Source organism: Hippoglossus hippoglossus, chromosome 12, assembly GCF_009819705.1.
Source record: "Hippoglossus hippoglossus isolate fHipHip1 chromosome 12, fHipHip1.pri, whole genome shotgun sequence".
NCBI lineage: Eukaryota > Metazoa > Chordata > Actinopteri > Pleuronectiformes > Pleuronectidae > Hippoglossus > Hippoglossus hippoglossus.
The window spans coordinates 4,333,320-4,339,345 of NC_047162.1; positions in this window are offsets into that span (position 1 = coordinate 4,333,320).

Below are 6,026 nucleotides of genomic sequence, written 5' to 3' on the forward strand. Positions count from 1 at the left end.
GATCATTATCATTTTTTATCTACCTGCTAATACCACAAACATCTGCCTGTGTGTCTCTGTCTGTATGTGGAAGGCAAATCACACGAACCCTTCTTCTTATCAGCTCCACACGTAGAATGTGTATTGTCAATGGCCCAATGAAGTGCAGTGTCAAACTTGGTACATTTTGGACACGTGGTATGTTCAATATTAATACATTTGAATAAACAGGCATAGAGCGCGACCTGCAGCAGTCAGTTGGGGGCAGGGCCTTTATGTGCAGTCTGCAGACCAAGTGGAACTTTCTCCTGCGTCCTTTGATAAATTACAGCAGCGGTCTGCAACTGGGTCAATTCGCTGCAAGATCGTTTTGATAATTAGACTTTTCTCATTTCACCACATCGAACTGATACAGACAGTAACAGGGGCTGATCTCCATCATGGCAACAACACAGGGTAAACAAGTCAAAGTCAATTCTGCCATATGGGCAGAACATAGACTTGTTTGAAATGCTGTTTCTCTCTCTGATCCCTGTGTAAACATGTAAATAGACAGAACATATAATTTGGTACACAGTACAACGTATGCAGTCACAAGGCACAAGGTGGATTGTATAAGAGTAGTGCATGATGGGTGGATGAGAGTGCAGAAATACTGCAAGGGAAGTAATGTAATGCACATCTACACGATGTGGTAAATAGCAGTTAAAGTGCGCAGCAGTTGTAATTTGATAGACGCATTTACAGTTTTAAAAAAAAGAAGAAGATGAAATTACTACAAAAAGTGACAGGTGCATGTTTGCATTGAAAAGATTCAGTAAGGGTTCTTCTTGTGCAGGAAGAAGAATCCCCCTCACACACAGTCTTTTGCTGCACCAACACAATGCTGGTGGCTCTGTGGGCTATAGGCGGGTGTTGTAGATGTCCAGGAGGGAGTGAGGCCCCGGTGATCCTCTGTGCAGCTCCCAAACCACACAGTAAAAGAGCTGGTCAGAATGCACCCGAAGGTTCCTCGCTAGAAGATGCACATGATTGGTGATGGTGCTCTGGCTCTTTTCAGGTTATGGAGGAAGTAAAAGCGCTGCTGAGCTTATCATTCGAAGGGGGATGTTATGTTAATATTAGAAACACCACCCACTCACCACCTTGTCAAAATGACAAAGGTTTAAAAAGGCAGGGCTTTGCTATGTTTCCAACTCTGGAATTTTACTATGGAAACTGTGAAACAATGAACATTGGTCCCAATAGAAAAAAAGAGTACAGCCATTAAGAGGGTGGGACCAAGGACAAACCCAATTAACTAAACTTTGCAGCGCGGGGGTGCGTCAAGGATTACAGCCAGCCATCCCACCAGGTTCTTCACTATGTGATATTGATTTTTTTATGGAACACATGGATTCCTGAAGTTTGTTTGGTTGTTTGTTCCTTTCTCATGTGGCCACGTCTAAATGGGGAGAGGGTGTTTTATTGTATTAATGACGTTTTATTCCATTTTGACCTTTAGGACCTCAGCTGTTTCTTTCATGCTGCTTTCAAGCCATATTGCTTTGACGATGTTTCCTCTTATGTTAGGATGCCCCTGTCTACCCCTCATTTTTCTGTTCATCAGTGGTATGGAATTAATGGATTGTCCAGATACTTAGCAGAGGGCCATGGTTGTTTTAATGATTTTCTTTTACTGTATGAACTTGTTTTATTTACCTGTGGTTGTAGCTGTGGTATCTAACAGATACAATGTGTGGGTGACTGGAATCATGATACAAAATATTTACATTTATCCGTTTTCCTTTCTTCAAATAGACTTTTGATTAAATTCAGTTAGAGCAGGCAGAAAATTACCTTGAGTACCTCACCACAGCCACTAGGTGGCAATGCTGCACAAAATGTCACTGTTATCTTGATGATGTGGGGCAGATTATAAATAAACACATCCGATGGTATATCAAGATATTTTATTGTGTATCTTAAGGTTTTAAAATAGTTGGTTAAACAAAAAACAAGAAAATGTTACTTAACAGTTCATATATACTTAATGTATACTATTTCAACTAACATCACTCTCTTTACAACTCTGCCTAAAAACGTCCTCATCCTCTTCAGACTGCTGGCTCTGGCAGGATGAGTCTCTTCACAGAGCTGTGTCTCCTGAGCTTCATCTCTCAGTTGATTCCTCTGCATCTGAGCCAGCAGCATCAATGTCTGCAGTCTCATCCCATGGGGGATCCAGGTCTTCAACCCTGTCACTGGAGTGAGGAGCAGCTGAGCCTGTGTCCTCTGACTATGGTACGGCTGAGCAAAAGCCCTCATCATCATCGTCGTCGTCCAAGTCTAAGACCCCCATTTTGTCCAGACAATTCATTAAACTGAAAAAAACACAGATCAGCGGATTAGTCAGTGAACAATCAATCAACAACTCATTCCATTAATACATCTACGACTGAAACCAGTGACTTACTATGGGCATTCCATGTCACCCATCAAGTGGACCAATGCAAGAAAGGGGTGTGAGAGACCCCTCTGAGGTGTGAGCCTGCTCTTTGGGTCAATCTGTAGGAGGCCTTTGAGGAGACTGACGAACTCTCTCCTGTCCTGGAGCTCATTGGATCCATTCAGCACTGGGTGAAGCTGGATTTCAAATAAAGTAGGTGACCGTTTAACTACTTCCTGTCTCTCAACCACAGAGAAACTTGGTACTAATTCTTTCTTTGGTAATGAAATGGACAACTTACTGTGATCAGGTCAACCAGGCTTCTAATATCACCCGCCCTCTCCTTGGCTTGGATGCCAGTCCCACGTTCAAACTCACTTGGGGTCTACAGGAACAAAACATGTTGGTCAGATACTTTTTAATTTGTTCAACATTTTGAGAAGAGCTATTGTCTTAGTGGGAGAAAAATATTTTAAAACTGGTTAAAATACCTTAATCGACCACTCTGGGTCCCACCGGTGCTTGTCCTCCATGAAGAAGTGGCGGGTGTATTTTCCAGCCTTGAGGAAGTCGTCATCTGGCTGACCCAGCATGTCTACAATTCCTTTCATCTGGAGAGAGAATTAGAAAAATCACATCAGCCTGTTGATTTGAACATGTTTTTTTGTGGCCGAATGTAACAGTCTTGGCATTTAAATCGACACATATTTGAATACTTACTCCCTGGTACCTGCAGTTGACTGCAAACGGGTGGTTGGCGAGGTAGAGGAAAAGGAGCACGCAGCCAAGACCCCACATATCAATGGCCTCTGAGAAAGCGAGGCCCAGGATGACTTCGGGTGAACTGTGAGTGAAAACAAGAACCAACATAGCTACAAAGTCAAATTCACCATGTTTACTGAAGACTGACACAATTTCTGCTGGTTCCTTTACAACACTAACACACAAGTGCACACAATGAGGTTGGCACATTGATCCTACCTGTAGCCCTGGGTGTGGGTTTTCTTGCAACGCGTGTCCTCTGAGGTCATGAAGGACCCACCAAAATCAATGAGTTTCACCCTGAAGGGCTCCCTCTCGTGGTTCACCAGCATCACATTGTCTGGTTTGAGGTCTGAGTGGACCACCCCGATGCTCTTCAGTGCTTCAAAGGCTGTCAGCAACTGCAGAAACAGTGTGAAATGTTAGTTACAGATGTAGAAGACATACAGGTATGTTACCACTTGATGATAGGTTGATTAAAGAGCCCCATCATCTTTACCTGGTGTGCAATGGGCCGAATCTCATTCAGAGTCAGCGGGTGTCCACGTCGCCGTTGCAGCAGCTGGTACAGGTTCATGTCCAGCCGCTCAAACACCAGACAGGTTTGTCCGTCGTCCTGAAACTGCTCCATGAAGTGGACCACGTTGTTTTTGGCGGGGTCAAGAGCGCTCACTGCCTCAAGCATCCTCAGCTGTGGAGGAAAGAGTAATTATGATATGGGGGCTGTAGGTGACACCGCATGGTATCAGCAGTTCTTTTAATAAACAAGTTAGGAGTGAGAAAACGTGAAACAAAACTTAAAAATGAACAAGATTACATACCTCTCTTTGAGCCCCATGCTTGAGGATCTTGAGGGACACTGGTTGGAATGTGTTTACATTTACAGCCTTGACAACTTTGCCAAAGGCCCCCTCACCGCACACCTCCGTGATGAAGTAGCGGTTGGTGCCGCTGTACAGTATGCTGCACTGTGGCGCCTCAGAATCCCCTGACGCCATCTGTTCATCTGTGACCAAGAAGAAGAGCATTACAAGGTTACATGGAGTTAGCGAGGGCAGAGAGAAAGCAACCAGCTTCATGCAACCCTGAACACACAAATCATCAACCCTGGACATGAACTTTAAACAACACATTCTCTTTCTTCATCTCTTTCCTGCTAAACATCTTTTTCTTTACGTTTATACGGATTATGTATCTTTTTGACAGTGTTCAACAAAAGTCTGCTCCTTTGACATTTTTACCTTGAGATATAAAGCAGAAGAAATCTTAGATACTTATAGTATAGCATTCTTAGTATTGTATTTGAGTAAATGTACTGAATTACTCCCCATCTCTGTGTGTTGAGATATACATACCAGGTTTATCTGCTGTCAAACGGCCGGCTGAAACTGTTTTGTCTCTCATTTTGGTGCGATCAATGTCGATGTTGCAATTCTCTTCTGCAGCGTCTCCTTTCTCTTCTTAAGCCAGCTGTGGTTTGCAGCAGGTAGTGAAGTTTCCGAAGTCAGTGATGAGAAGTCTCAACAAAGTCGGGTGTCCGCACGAAGTGTCCTTAGGAAATGATTACTTGAACGTGAATGAAGTGGTATTTGGATGAAAGGAAAGTAACAATATGGGAGTGGCCTCTAATGTTGTTACTTTGTGTTATCCTTTGATTGATTACATTTCATTTAGCTGACGCCTTTATCCAAAGCGACTTACAATATAAGTAACACTAAAAAGTGCTATAAGTAAGTGCCATTTAAGTGCTACTAAATTGTTAGTTTTAAAATTGTATTCGAGGTATAGTCGGAAGAGGTGTGTTTTTAGTTTGCGGCGGAAGATGTGTAAACTTTCTGAAGTCCTGATGTCCATGGGGAGCTCGTTCCACCAATTCGGAGCCAGGACAGCAAACAGTCGTGATTTTGATGAGTGTTTAGCTCGCAGTGAGGGAGCAACAAGCCGATTGGCCGAGGCAGAGCGGAGTGAACGGGCTGGGGGTGTAACGTTTGACCATGTCCTGGATGTAGACTGGACCCGATCCGTTCGCAGCACGGTACGCAAGTACTAGTGTTTTGAAACGGATGCGGGCAGCCACTGGTAACCAGTGAAGGGAGCGGAGGAGCGGAGTAGTGTGAGTGAATTTAGTTTAAAGACCAGTCGAGCTGCTGCATTCTGGATGAGCTGCAGAGGTCGGATGGCACTAGCAGGTAGACCTGCCAGGAGGGAGTTGCAGTAGTCTAGTCGTGAGATGACCAGGGCCTGGACCAGAACCTGGACCAGAACCTGCGCCGCCTTCTGAGTGAGAAGGGGGCGTGTTCTCCTGATGTTGTGCAGCATGAATCTACAGGAACGTGTTGTTGCAGTAATGTTGGCCGTGAGGGAGAGTTGGCTGTCGAGTGTCACACCCAGGTTCCTAGCAGTCTGAGTGGGGGCTAACACGGAGTTGTCCAAGTTAATAGTCAGGTCATGGGTGGGAGAGCCTTTCCTTTTGATGTCCATGAACATGAACATCAAAGAGTTCAATGTTCAGTTCAATTATTTGATTGTCGGACAAATTGTGACACATGTACACCTGCAAGCATTCATACGCACACACGCACACACAAAGCATTGCCTCATTGGACTCTGACTGAAACTTACACCAATGTCGCAACATCAGCATCACAAAATTCCCAAGTACACAGGAAACTTGGATTATTTTTCCCAGCCACATTCTGTAAAAGTGAAATGAAATGAACACATACGATATAAAAACATAAATTAACACAATACTCATCTTATGGGGCATTTTGATATCAAAAGGCTATTGGTGTTATGGCGTAATTAATTAGTTTTACTTCTTTGCACAGTCATCACAAACGTGAACATGAAACAA